At 36.6% G+C, this 15699-nt stretch overlaps 1 protein-coding gene across 3 annotated transcripts in view; it reads right to left on the bottom strand.

Annotated features, from left to right (window-relative positions):
- The window catches only part of EFR3A (EFR3 homolog A), a 168384-nt gene that overhangs the window by 139760 nt on the left and 12925 nt on the right, over nt 1-15699 (bottom strand). The gene's annotated exons all lie outside the window — the stretch shown is intronic.

Genomic DNA, 15699 nt, shown 5'->3' on the forward strand with positions numbered 1-15699 from the left:
CTGTGTAGAGAAAAGGGGTCAGATGCAAGAGATATAGTGTAGGTAGAGATTCAAGATTAAGCAAGTGATTGTTATATGTAGGGTAAGGGAAAGCTAAAGATAGAAATTTACAAACCTGGGAGACAAGAATGATGGTGCCTCAACCAGAAATAGGAGAGTTTACCTGGGTTTGGGAAAAAGATAAGACTTCAGTTTGAGGTATGATTCACTTAAGATGTGGTACTAAAGCTCAGAGAAGACGAATTGGATATAGAGGCCTAGGGGTCATCTACATAGAGATAATTAAAGTCATAGGATTCTGATGAGATTACTGAAAAGGAATATAGAAGAAGAAAAGAATAATACCTGGAGAGAATCCTAGGGAACAGCCCACTTAGGGGATATGATGCAGGTAAGCCAGAAATGGAGAACAAGAAGGAAAAGTTAGAGTTAAGGCAGGAGGAAAACCACATGAGAATAGTTATCACAAAAAGTCAAAGAAGAAAACATATCCAGGAACAAATTGTGGTCAACAGTGTCAAAAATAGCACTAAATTTGGGAACTGAAAAGGTTACTGGTAAATATGAAGAGATTTTCAGTTGAATGATGAGGCCAGAAGCCAGATTGCAAAAGGCTGAGGAAAAGAGAAGAGAGAAATCAGAAGCAGCAAGCATATACAATTTTTTTTTCAAGGAGTTTGGCTGAGAAAGGAAGAAAAACTATAGGATGATGGCTGGAGAGGGGGTGCTAAAGACAAGGTAAAGGTTTTGGGGTTTTTGTTTTGTTTTTTAAGAATGGGGGAAACAAGCATGTTTGAAAGCAGTTGGGAAGGAACCAATTCATAGAGAGAGGTTTGAAGATTTGAGTGGAAGGGAAAAATGACTGAAGATGAAATATGCTGAAGAAGTCTGGAGTGGATGAAGTTGGTGCACATCTAAGCAGTACTAGCCTTGAAAGTAGGAGATGGGGAGTCAAGATGGCGGAATAGAAGCAGGAGCGCCAAGTGGATCCAGCTTCCACCTTCCCCAATCAATGTAAAAAGGGGGACTCTGAATAAATTTTGGAGCTGCACAACCCACAAAATGGAACAGAGAAGCTAACCTCCCGCTGAAGACAGCCTGGCAGGCCTGCACGAATTGGCCAGTGCAGCACTCTGGTAGCCAAGGCCAGGCCCCGCCCCCCTCTTTGTGCTGGAGGTTTTAGCCCCAGGGCAGGCCTGACCAACCCCTGGCTGTAGGGACTCCAGATCACCAGCAGCTGTGGCCATTTCCAGAATTATCAACACACAGATTCGAAGGACAAAGTGAAAGGTCACTGCAGTCTGGACTTTGGGACCCAGTAAGGGGGAGAACATAGGCTTTTGCCCCCAGGGTGAGAAGCCGCTGAGACACTGGGACAGCCAGCCAGCGCCATGTGGCAGATTCAGCTCCTGACCTGCAGAGTGTAGGGGGACAAAGCACAGTTTGAGGGGTAATTGCTTTTGCTTTAACCTGCTTGGATCTGGATTGTGGACTAGGGTGGAGGTCCTGGGGTGTGTGACCAGCTTGCCAGAGTGTGTGGAGGCTTCAGAGAGGGCACCCAACTAATACCTCTGGCAGCTGAGAAAACCCCAGTGTTTGGGACGAAAACTCCCCTGTCTGGTGGCAGAGTCCTACTGTGGCAAAAAGCCCAGGGGTCAAGTGACTGAGGGGTGACATGACCAGGCAAAAGAAACAAAGCAGACAGAAGATTCCAACATTACACTCCTATTTTGGGGACAAAAAGAAGCAAAGCATGGAACAGGAGGAAGCCAGTGAAGTCAGAACTCCTGCACCAAAAGCTTCAAAGGAAAATACAAGCTGGTTACAGGCCATAGAGGACCTTAAGAAGCAGAGAAGAGAAGTGGAGGAAAAATTGGGAAGAGAAATGAGAACGATGCAAGAAAATTAAGAAATGAGAGTCAACAACCTGACTGAGGAAAATCACACCTTAAAAAATAGACTAACTCAAATGGCAAAAGAGGCTCAAAAAGGCAATGAGGAGAAGAATGCCTTAAAAAGCCAAATTTGCCAGATGGAAAAAGAATCTCAAAAGCTCAACGAGGAGAATCATTGCTTCAGAATTAGACTGGAGCAAATGGAAGCTAATGACTTTATAAGAAATCAAGATGCTGTTAAACAGATCCAAACAAATGAAAGAATAGAAGGCAATGTGAAATATCTCATGGGAAAAACCACTGACCTGGAACATAGATCCAGGAGAGATAATTTAAATATTATTGGACTACCTGAAAGCCATGATCAAAGTAAGAACCTAGAAATCATCCTCCAAGAAATTCTCAAAGAAAACTGCCCTGATGTTTTAGAACCAGAGGGCAAAACAGAGGTTGAAAGAATCCACCGATCACCTCCTGAAAAAGATCCCAAAAAGAAAACTCCTAGGAATATTATAGCCAGGTTCCAGAATTCCCAGATTATGGAGAGAATATTACAAGCAGCCAGGGGGAAACAATTTGAATATTGTGGAAACACAATCAGGATAACCCAGGATCTGGCAGGTTCTACACTGAGGGATCGAAGGGCTTGGAATATGATATTCCAGATGTCAAAGGAGCTGGGATTAAAACCAAGAATCACCTACCCAGCAAAACTGAGTGTCATGTTTCAGGGGAAAATATGGTCATTCGGTGGAATAGAGGACTTTCAAGCATTCTCGATGAAAAACCCAGAGTTGAATAGAAAATTCAACATCCAGATACGAGAAGCATTGAGAAGGTAAACAGGGAAAAGAAATCATAAGGAACTTATCAAAGTTGAACTATTAACATTCCTACATGGAAAAACAATAATTGTAACTAATGAAACTTTTCTCAGTATGAAAATAGTTGAAGGGAATAGAAATATATATACATCTATATATGATGGTATATGGACATATGAATACATAAGTGAATGTGTGTATATATGTTTACAGGTATACATAGATTGAGGGCACAGGACCAATTTAATAGGAAGGGATGATACTTAAAAGGTGAAATTAAGAGGTGAGAGAGGAATATAATGAGAGGAGATGGGAGAGACAGAATGGTGTAACTATCTCATATAGAAGAGGCATGGGAAAATGGTTACAATGGAGGGGAAGAAGGCAAAAGGGAATGGGTCAACCTTATTCTCACTGAATTTGGCTTGGGGAGGGAATGAAATACACACTAAATAGGGTCTCTCACCCTACAGGAGTGTAGGGGGGAAGGGGATGAGAGCGGGGATGATGGAAGGGAGAGCAGGCTGGAGGGGGAAGGGAGTTGGAAGCACCCACTTTTGAAAAGGGAGGGGATCAAAGTAGAGAATAGAACAAGTGGGAGGTGGGATAGGAGGGAGGGAAATATAGTCAGTCTTTTACAATATATCTACTACGCTAATGTTTTGCATTAGCTACACATGTACAACCTATACTGAACTGTTTATCTTCCCAGTAAGGGTGGGTGACAAGGGAGGAAGGGAATGAATCTGGAATTCAAAGTTTTAAAATCAAATGTTTAAATATATATATATGTATATATACATATATATACACACACACACACACACACACTATTATTAATACTATTTTACATGTAATTGGGAAATAAGATATACAGGCACTGGGGCATAGAGATCCACCATGCCCTACTGGAAAAGTCAAAAGGGGAATGGGAGAAAATATGGTAGAGAGCAGATTGGAGGAGGGGATATCCTGTAGGACTGCTATTTTGGGGCGATGGATAGGGGAAAAATTGGGAGAAAATTTGTAACTCAAAATCTGGTGGAAATGAATGATATAAATCAGAAGTTAATAAAGCATTTGAAAAATGAAAAAAGAAAAGAAAGTAGGAGATGAAATCAAAGTATTTTGAAATGAAGAGAAGGGGAGAAGAAAATGGCCTCAGTGCAAAGCCAAGATGGCAGAGAAAAGGCAGGAAATGGCCTGAGAGCTCCCAAATTCTTCCCCAAACAACTTTAAACAATGCCTCAAAATGAATTCTGGGGTCTACAAAAGAACAAGTGAGGATTACACAGGATTTAGGTATCAGAGGACTTGGAATATGATATTCAACAGAGCAAAAGAGCTGATTAAAACGAAAACATCCACCCAGCAAAACTTTCAGGTTTAAATGGAAATTCAATGAAACAAGAGACTTTTAAGTATTCCTGATGAAAAAACCAGAGCTGAATAGAAAATGGGATTTCCAAATACAAGAATTAAGAGAAGCATAAAAAGGTAAACAGGAAAGAGAAACCATAAGGAATTCAATAAGGCTAAACTGTTTACATTTCTATATGGGAAGATGATACTTGTAACACCTAAGAACTTTCTCATTATTGGGGCATATTAGAAGAAGTATACATAGAGGAAAAGGGGGAAAGGTTAATATGATGAGATAATACCTAGAACAGTAAAATTAAAGATTAAGAAAGAAGAATGTACTGGGGAAAAGGGGAAATGGGGTAAATTATATCACATAACAGAGGCAAAAAAGAGCTTTTATAGAACAGAGGAAAAGAAGATGGGGGACATGGAGGGAAGGGTAGTACTTGAGCCTTACTTGCATGAGAATTGGTTCAAAGAGGGAATAACACACACAGTCAGTTATGTTTATAAATCAATACTACCCTACAGGAAAGTACGAGGAGAAGGGAATAAGAGAAGGTAGTGGTGGATAGTGATAGAAGAGAGGATATATTGGGGGAGGTGGCAGTCAAAAGCAAAACACTTTTGAGAATGGACAAGGTTAAAGGAGAGAGAATAGGATAAATGGGGGAAACAGGATGGAAAGAAATACTGTGAAAAAAAATTTACGACAAGTTTCTCTGATAAAGACCTCATTTCTATAAATATACAGACAATTCAAAGTTATAAAATAAGAGCCATTCCTCAAATGATAAATGGTCAAAGAATACAAACAGGCAGTTTTCAGATGAAGTATTCAAAGCTAACTATAGTCATATGAAAAAATTTCTAAATCACTACTAATTAGAGAAATAAAAATTAAAACAACTCTGAGGTACCACCCCCTACCCATCAGATTGGCTATTATGACAGAAGAGGAAAATTACAAATATTGGAAAGGATATGGGAAAACTGAGACACTAATGCACTGTTGGTGGAGTTGTGAACCATTCTAGAAAGCAATTTGGAATTATGCTCAAAAGCATATAAAACATTGCATACCCTTTGACACAGTAATACTACTATTAAGTCCATATCCCAATAAGATAAAAAACAAAAAGGAAAAGTACCTATATGCACACAAATATTTATAGCAACTCTTTGAGTGGTGGTAAATAACTGGAAATTGAGGGGAAGCCCATCAATTAGTGAATAGTTGATGTAATGGGAATGCAAATTTGGAAGATCTTCCCTGCCCCTAGGCTAAAGTGCACCTGAAGCCTGGGGAGGGAGGCTTGTTTTTCAGTAGATACTTTTTGATTGGCCAGTGGGTCAATAAGGCTGTTACATTCTCTGAGCCAGGAGAAGGCTATATAAGCCCTGATGTGTAGCTTTGTTTTGGGGGCTCACTTTGAGAAGTGTTATGTGATTTGATCTGTATTCTGGGAAGCTGTTGTCCAGGCCCTCCCCCCCCCCCCGAAAAACCCAGATGTTGATCTTTTTCCCCTGAACAAGGTAAAAGATATATGTCTGACTGATTAAAGTAAGCTTGTTAACCCATTTTGAGTTGCTTTCCTTTATCAAAGCAGATCCAAGAACCTGTATGGGCAGCAAACCCTGAGGACGTGCTTGGGGTACTTGCTGCTACAGTTGAACAAGGTGTGGTATATGATTGTGATGGAATACTATTTATACTGTAAGAAATGATGAGCAAGATACTCTCAGAAAAACCTGGAAAGACTTACATGAACTGATGCAAAGAGAAATGAGCAAAACCAAGAGAACATTATACACAATAACAGCAATACTGTACAATGATTAGCTGTGAATGATTTAGCTATTCTTAGCAATACAATAATCCAACACAATTTCAAAGGACTTGTGATGAAAAATGCTATGCATATCCAGAAAAAGAACTGATAGAATATGAATGAAGATTGAAACATACTTTTTTTCTTGTCTTTTTTTGGGGGAGGGAGTCTATGTTCCCTTTTGCAATATGGTTAATATGGAAATAAGTTTTGCATAGCTGCACATGTATAACCTATATCAAGCTGTTTTCCTTCTCACTGAGGAGGGAGAGAAGTGGGGGAGGCAGAGAATTTGGAAGTCAAAATTTAAAAAAAGAATATTTAAAATTGTTTTTACATGTCATTGGGTTAAAATAAAATATTAAATATTTTTTAAAAAGAAGAAAATGGCCTCATTTTTTTTCAGTAAAGTAACAGGTAAGGTCCACAGCTGAGACATAAGGAAGAAGGAGGTATGGGATGTTTGAGGAAAGAAGAGAAAGTCTGGAATAGGTTCTATGGAAAGAAAGGGATTCAATAAGAAGAAACAAAAGGTCTGCCTTACTGAAGTGTGAGCCTATCAAGACTGGATAACAGGTAACTGAAATGTGCCTAGTCATCATCATTATGAGATTTCCTCAAAATTCAATCAGCAACTGGAGTAAGCAGAGGATAACAAAAATCCAGAGCTTCAATTTGGCAAAGGAAGAGCAAAAAAAGACAAGGGAGTAAGAGACATAATTGTACAGAACACTGTAGAGCTTGAAATGGCTGTTGGCTTTATGATAATAGGACAGATATTGAAAAAAAACACATCTGGAAAACCAAAATATAAAACATGATTTTAAACAGAATTTACCTCAAGACAAGTGAGAAATCTTATTTAAAACAAAAGACTCAAATGAAAACATTTACTAAGTAACTAAGCATCAATCCTTGAGGGATACATAGAATTTTTATAAAACACTTTCAGACCTCAAGGAGGTTATAATCTAGTTGAAAATATGAAATTAAGTAATAATTAAATAAGTAAATCACAGTATGAAATAATAATGGAATAGCTAAGGCTATAATAGATTTGCAAGATGACTGATATGCAGAATACTGCTACAAAAATTAAATAATCAAAGAGATCACTTAAGACTGAGGTATCAGGAAAACCTTTAAAGAGAAATTAGGAGTTAAGGGAAGAAAACATTCCTAGGTCACAGAATCATAGCTCTAGAGTTTAGAATGGTCTAAGTGGGGGCAGCCAGGTGGCTCAGCGAGTAAGAGCACCGGCTCCAGTGTCGGGATGACCTGGATCAAATCCGGGCTCAGATACTCAGCACCACACCCAGAAATAATAACTGGCCGTGTAACCTTGAGCAAGTTACTTAACCCCAATTGCTTTAAAAAAAAAAAAAAGAATGGCCTAAGTGATCAAATAAAACAGTCCCTTCATTTTACTGATAAAGAAACTGAAGTCCAGAGAGATTAAATGATTTGTCAAGGGTCACAAAGGTAATGTGTTTGAAGTAAAAACTAAGTTCAAAGTCAGTTTGCTTCTTCTCCTTTACCACAGACAAAACATAAATAAAAGCATAAAGGTAGGGTTATGGGGTTAGGGAGAGGGGATGATGAGTAAACAAGCTGAACTTATATTCCTGCTACTCCTCAAATCAAAAATCTTTAGTGTGAATAAAGTTCAAATTCCTTTGTCTGGCATTCAAGGCTCTCTATAGTCTGGTATTCTTTTTTTCCGATCTAGCCTCATAATCCTTTCTGTATACTCTACAATCCAGTCAAATTAGACTACACCATCTTTTGAAAATACCTTTACATTTTTCTTCTTACACATCTTGTTAATGCCATATATGATAGGCTTGCCTCATCTTCTTTCCTACTTTTCACTTGCTGAATTCTTATCCATCCTTTAAAAGCCCCACTCAAGCACTACCTCCTTTCTTGAAGTTTCATTTTCTCAGATCTCTAACCACTCACCACACCATCAGTCAAATATGGACCTTTTCCCCCTCTCACAAAGCACTTTGCTTTGTCCTTCTCTAACTTCTTTATTTATACATACTATATGACTATCCTCCTGGACACAAGAGGTAAGGAATTTCGCATTTCCCCCACAACTAGGCAAAATTGAATGGGTAAAAGCACATCCCAGAGATATTACAAAGGAAGAATCCACAAAATCTGATTAATAATATGATTAATTTAAGCCCTAATTTTAACAAGCCAAAGAAATGCTGTTATCTTCATTTTATAGACAGAGAAACTAAGGATGAAAAAGGTTAAATGATTTGCTTAGTATCTTTTAAGTGTCAAAAGTAGGATTTGGATGCAGTTCTTCCTGATACCAAGTCTAAGGCTGTCTATCCACTATACCACACTGCCTCTCCATAATGCTGTTTCTGATAAAGTCACATAGAGGTTCATAAAACAATTCAGTAACAGTCCACGGATCTCAACTTGAGGAAGGTGTCTCTCTTAAAAAAAGACCTTAATCCATTAAGGGAGTATTTCATTACACCAAGTTCTTTCCACGTGTAACTGCATACCTTCTTTCCTTTCATTCTCAATTTCAATGTATTATGTTCCAAAACTTATATAGTAGCTAATTAGAACTCAGGACATGTTTTTCCACAGAAATGTTATGAGTGGTTAGATTCTCACACCAATTCACAAAAGCCTTAGCTTTTATACCTTAAGTATATATACCCGAAGTATAATACTAATCATAGAGAATTGAACTCCCATTTATAATAATATTTCTACAAGAAAATGAGTTTGCCAGTCTATGTTTAAATGTCAGGAATATCTTTCCCTAAAATGATCCAAGTTGCAAAAAAGATAGAACTTCCATGATTTAAGGCAAGGATCTTAGGATTTCTTTGTAAGTTGGAAGGATCCTCAGGGATCACTTAGTTCAACTGTCATTTTATAGATTTAGAAAACTAAGATCCAGAGACGTGATATGACTTGCCCAAAATTTCAAAAAGAGTAAGTGGTAAGACAGAATTTGAACCCAGGTCCTCTGGTTCCAAATTCAGGATTCTTTCCACTATATCATGTTGCTTCTAGCAGAGGGCACTTGGAGATGAGGAAAAGGATTTGGATGGGGACTCTAATAGTAAGGTGAAGAGAAGATATAATACGTGACCAGTGATCTATAGATATTTTTATAAATCTACAGGAAGGGTAGAGCTTCAGTTAGGGTAATTAAATAAAGAGTGAAGGTCTCTCAGAGCAGGAAAGGTACAGGGGTAGAATGTTGAGAGGTTTCCTCTTTTCACTTCTTTCTATATCTCCTTGAAGGCTAAATGATGACTATCAGTAGGCACAAAGGGAAGATTATCAAATCAGGTAGAAGACTGGACTGTAAGACCTTGCCCTTTCAAAAGCACTAGCTTCTACTATTCTGGATGTTGCAATTAGAGCTGATAAAGAGGAAGAGGAGGGTAAGAGAGGACAGGGATTCCTACATTTCATTTGTTGTGTTTCCTTTTGCTACTAGTCCCTTTACACATGTTAAGAACAAAATGATACTAATGTAATACTCTAATTCTTACAAAGGGCTTCACAAATATTATTGCATGGGATCTTCACAATAATCATCTGTAACTGAACGCAAGTACTATCATCTCCATGCTACAAAGTGAGAAACCGAGGCTAAAAAAAGGTTAGGAGATTTGTTCATGACCACAGAAGCACAGATTCAGAGCCGGAAAGTACCTTGGAAGTTATCTAACCCCATTTCTTCATCTTGCAAAAATGGCAGCCCAAAGAAATGAAGTGACCCCCTGTCCTATGTCACATATATAATAAGAAGCAGAGCCAGGGCAAAAATTCAGGTTCTAGATCCTATCCAAGCAACAAAAATCTCCCACCCCTCCCTGAACTGTCCCCCCTCCCCCAAGTGAAAGCACTTACTTAAGACTATTACATTGAAAATATAACACTAACTCACTGCTAGGTCTGTGACCCAAAGTTTAAAGTGGCAATTATTAAAGAAGTTTGTGCAAACATCTCATGCACTCAGTCTACTGTCAGAATTGTTATTTAGCTGGGAAAAAAAAAAACAATAATTCTTCTAATATACTAAGATATCCAATAAGGCACACATCTTAGTAACTGCCAGAACTGAAATTCAAACCCAAGACTCTCCTATTTTCCAGAGTCAACTGCTTGCTAATCTATTCATAAACTAATTTCTTGGACTTTTTAAGACATCATTTCATCCTCTGTACTTGTATCCCCAACACCAAAGCATAGTGATTAGCAAAAGGTGGGCAGTTAATAACTTGCTGACTGATCAGATTTTCTACCTTAGACAGATAACACTGACCCAATGACAGCCATGTAGATTTTGATTTCTTTAAGAACCTTACAGCAACAAGTAATTAGTTCACTAAACCAATATAACCAAATGCTAACAAGACATTCTCCAAAACAAACTATCTCACTGCTGTAACCTAGAAATAAAAGGTACTATTTCAATTTACCAAATGTGTAAGCTATTCAATTTTATTAACATCAACTTTCAATTTTTCCCATTTACTAGTTTTTTTAAAAGCACTAACCACAATACTAAATTTACTACCTTATGATAAAGTTGACAACTGTGTAGCAGCATTTCTCTGACAAGATGAAATATTATTCAGAATAGCTGTCACAAAATAAAAAGAAATTCTAACAGTTTTGCTTTTCAGGTCTCACTCAGAAGTCATCTTCTGAAGTTACTGGGTTTTTTTTTATCACAAATATTTAAAATATAAATTATAAAATTCCTAATTGCTTTATTTAGTCTTCATTTAGTCTATAGAGAAAATATGAAATGATCCACCAGATAAAAGAGAAACTAGAGACCTAGGCTGGGGACAAGAGAAGCAAAGGATCCTATTCTCTTCCCATTATACTCAGAGTAGGGTCAGGTTCACCTCAGAATTCGGACCCTGCCTCTGAAAGCCAGTAGAGGACCAGAAGAACCTACTTGGATATTCTAAAAGGGCTAACAATCTTAAGATACAAGCTACAGAAAAGAGAACACTAACACTAACCCTACACCAAACCAATTATTTTGAAGGTAAGTAGTTATATAATACAATTAAAAATTAAAGTCTGTTTTCTCTTTGTTTCCATCATGAAATGTCCATCAATATACTCTACAATAATGCTGAGGGTGGAATTCAGGGATTATGAAAGAAATTCAGTTTCTCCCAAAAGTAATTACAATTATATGCAAGGCACTACTTAAAAAGTACTGGATGCCATTTTCCTAATTAATACAAAACAATTCATACAATTTTTGTTTTAAAAGAAGTGGGGGAAGGGAGTAGTAAGAAGTGAAAAATGGTAGGTAGAATACATCAAATTATCAAACATAAAGGACAGGAAGTCTATGGAAGGGGGAAAATGGAAGAGAGATAAAGAACACATGTTTTAGGCCAAGGAGAATTATTTTTAAAATATAATATCAAAGACTTATATGACTTTTACCAAGAGTTCTGACAGCCCGCATTTCTATAACATACTTCAACAAACCGAAATCTATGGAACTTTAGAAAGGAAATTATTTTCTGTTTTTCACAGGAAGGGCAATAAGACACCAAAATGCTTCCACTGATAACCGTCCCCCAACAACAACAAAAAAATATGCTGGAGTTACTTAGTAATCTTTATAATGTTTTCATGCAGAAGACCAGCAAACAGTTCATGTTCTACCTCTACAGATGAAAAAGTACAAAAAAAATGAAATTAACAAAACTAACATTTTTCTTAAAGTAAAAATTGCTAAACAATGGAATGAATTTCCATAGGACACTGAACATCATTTTCTAAATGCCGTTTTAGAACACAGTCTCTTCAGTCTGAAAACATTTAGGTGTATACCTGAAATAAACATTTTTGGTTCAGGATCACTTTCTAGGTAAAAAGATACTTAGGACCCCACCTACTGCTAAACCAAACAAAAAAGTCAACCAAAATAAAAACTGGTATTGAATTTTATGAGGTACGAATATGGCGATAGCTGAGTTTTTAAATAAGTTAATTGTGGGTCAGTCAATAAATGTTTTTAAGAACCTTCTATGTGCCAGGCACTGTGCAAAGCACTGGAGATACTGAAGAAAGACAAAAGACAGTCCCTGTCCTGAAGGAGCTCACAATGCAATGAGGGAGTCATGTAAATAACTACGTACAAACAGGCTATACTTAGGAAAAACTTAGGGAAGGCAATTAAGAGGACTGGGAAAGGCTTCTTGCAGAACTGGAATTAAAGACTACTGACTCTTAGGAAGAAGGGACATTTCCTGATAAGAGGTTCCTTATTTCTTGAGTTCACAGGATTTTATTCCATGAAGTCCTTCCTCCCTGGTCAAAGTCTCTGAATTCCTACACCATCTATTGCGTGTGAAACCTAACATGGTACTCAAATGAGATAGCATACCTTGAAGTATTACATAATATGCCTGCAGTCCAGTCAACTGGAAATGTACAATGGGGCAGTTGGTAAATAGTGATAATTGGATTCTTGGGAAATGATGAGATCACACTGTACTCACAGAAAAGAGGAGAGTCCAAGACAAAGCCTTTGCATACATACAATTAGGGGGTGGGACACAGATGTAAGATACAAATATATTATGGATATACAGAGCTTTCCAAAGGTAAAATATGCAGAATATGTTGTCTTGGGAGGCAGTAAACTTATAACACTGGAAGTCTGGAGGCTGATCATCCGTCATAGATGTCATAAAAGATATTTGCATTCAGATATAGGATAGACTAGATTATATCCCAGATCCACTCCAATTCTGAATTTTTATAATATCTACATGGATAAATGCCTCTGGGTATTGTGCACTGTTCTGAAGTTTAATTAAACTCCCAATCTCCTGCTATTTTTTGTCTGTCTTATGTAAACATTTAAATCTCACAATAATATATGAATAAATGAAAAAGCATGTATTAAGTATTTACTATGTGTCAAGCACTATGTTACATGCTGAAAATGCAAAAACAAAACTGACAACAAAATTGAAGGCAAATCTCTGCCCTCCAGGCGCTTACAATCTAATGGGACAACACATATCACTAATAATTATTTTTCAGTTTTATTTATGGTTTATATATTGTACTAGATTCTTTTATACCATACTTAAAAAGTTGTGGTTGGTAAAAGTATGTGGTAAGATACATAAAATACATTCTCCTACTCCTTATTTCCGAGAGACAAATGGAAACACATTATTAGCTGAACAAATTGTCGCATATGGTATTGTGCTCTAAGAAATGATAAAAGGAATAGTTTCAGAAAACCTGAGGCTTCTATGAACTGATACAAAGTGAAGTGAGCAGAACTAGAATAATTTATAAAGATAAAACAACTTGAAAGACTTAGGAACTCTTGATCGACACAATGACCAAACACAATTCGAAAGGACTCATGAAGAACCATGCTGAAATATTCACCTCAAGATTTAGAGTGCTGATGGACTCAGGGTGCAAAAGTAAGTATATTTTCTATCATTTTATTTCTCTTTCTTTCTTTCTTTCTGACATGGCTATTGCAGGAATCTGTTTTACATACTTGCAATAGGTTTTGTTTTCCTTGCCTCAAAGGGTGGGGGATAGTGAGGATAGGAGAGAATTTGGAACTAAAAATAAAATAAAATTCAATTTGAAAAAAGAATGTATTATTGGGAACTTGGATGAATTTAATGACTAATCTTGAATCTAGAAGAATGACAGGGATTATTTCAGTTTTTTGTATTTATATCCCCACTGTCAAACATAGTACCCTACAACATAATAGGTACTTAATGCTTATTGATTAATTGCTGATGACCACACACTACTCTTTTCATTAGAGATGGCAGACTACAAAGGAAGAATGAGGGAATTCCCTCATACTGTCAAAGATGATAATTTAATTATTTTGCTAAGTTATATGTCTTTGTTATTAAGGGGAAGGGGAGTTTGGTATTCAGAAATAACAGCAATGTAAAGAAACTTTTAAAATAAGAAATACACTGTGGGGAAATATGAAATAGTAATAGTAGTCTAATTAAACATCAAAATTATACAATACTCAAAGTCAATAGGAACTTAATGCTCACTGAATGAAAACACATTTATCAATCTATGTCCAATTTTCCCAGACAGTTAATGAATAACTAAATATGAGTAACTAATATTCATTAGTATATATTTATATGAATATAATGTAGAGGAAGGGTCCTCAACCTTTTTTGTTTCAGACTCTGGCAATCTGGTGAAGCTTATGTTGCCCTTTCAAAATAATGTTTTTAAATAAGCAAAGAAATGTAAAACTTCAGTTGGAGGTTAGTAAAAATAAAGATTTTTTTTTTCTATCCTAGTTTATGGACCTCCTGAAATCTATCCGTGGATCTGAAGTTAAGAAGCTCTGGTATAAAAAGAGAAGAAAAAAGGGCTTGAAGACAGGAAACTGAAAAAGAGCTCAGAAAACCATAAGTGTTTTAAAAACCTAGAGTGGACAAAGTAACCAAAAGAAGACAGTGATTAATGGTGTCAAAGGCAGCAGAAAGGAAGGATGAGGACTGAAAAATGACCATTAGAGCTGATGACTGAGAGATCACTGGTAACTCTTGAGAGGGTACTGTCAATTGAATGATGAGGTTTTAGAAGCCTGGTTGCAGAAGATTTATAATCAAGTGAGAGGAGTAGAAGCACCAGTTATAATGGTTTTCTCAAGGAGCATACAAAGGAGAAGAGGGACACAGGAGTACAGCAAGTTGAAATAGTAAAAATCAACTAAAGTTCTTTTAAGAATGAGAGAGTCTCATGAGTGTGTTTCTAGGCAGTAAGGAAGTAGCCAGTAAATAAGGAAAATAACTATTAAAACAGTAGGTTGCCTATAGCCTTTAAATGTATTTTAATACAACTGAAGTTAATAAAAACAGTGATGCCAATAATTCTCCATACAGAATTTTCCACAGTACCCACACTTTTCATGCCATATATTGAACCAATTTAAGACCAAACGTATTTTGTTGTTCTCAAAATAGTCATAACTGGAAAATCCTAATAATTTGTTAAAATGGAATACATATTATACAATATTATTTCTCTAGGCATCAAAATATGAAAGCAACAAATTAGTACAGTGCTTTTTGTCAAAAGCTAAAAGGCTGAAAGTTTTTGAAAAAAACTTGCAACTTTATATTTCCCATGCTGAATGCCCAACACTTTAAAAAGTGTGAATTTCCAGCTGTTAATAACCACACAGAGCCAGCAGTCAATAATAATCTGATGCTGACTTGAACTGTTAGAGATTCGTAGCAGAGGCTCCCAGTGATGTGGCCTGTGCTAGTTCACATTTTTATAAATGACATGAATATGTAATTGGTATGCTTATCAAATGTGAAGATTACACAAATTTAGAAGAAGGCAGTCAACATAGTGGACAATATCTAGGATCCAAAAATATGTCATTTGACTTAATCAAATAAGATGAAATTTTAAAAAGACAAAATATAAATTCTTAAATGCAGATTTGAGAAATCAACTTCACAAGCACAAGATGTGATAGGTTAGCTAACTGCTTGGAAAAAGATCTCAAGATTTTATTGGCCGTAAGTTCAATGACAGGTCAGTCAATGAACATTTATTAAGCAATTAATATGTATGAGGCAAAAGTGCTAAATGCTGGGGATGCAAAGAATGGAAAAAGACAGTCCATAACATCAAGGAGCTCACAATCCAGTGGAGACAACATACAAATGTGTATAAACAAGCTATATGTTGGATAAAAAAAGGAAATAATTAACA

The sequence above is a fragment of the Petaurus breviceps genome, unplaced genomic scaffold, assembly GCF_028583685.1.
Source record: "Petaurus breviceps papuanus isolate PSGF00001 unplaced genomic scaffold, PetGlider_PUasm1.0 98, whole genome shotgun sequence".
In the NCBI taxonomy this organism is placed as follows: Eukaryota; Metazoa; Chordata; class Mammalia; order Diprotodontia; family Petauridae; genus Petaurus; species Petaurus breviceps.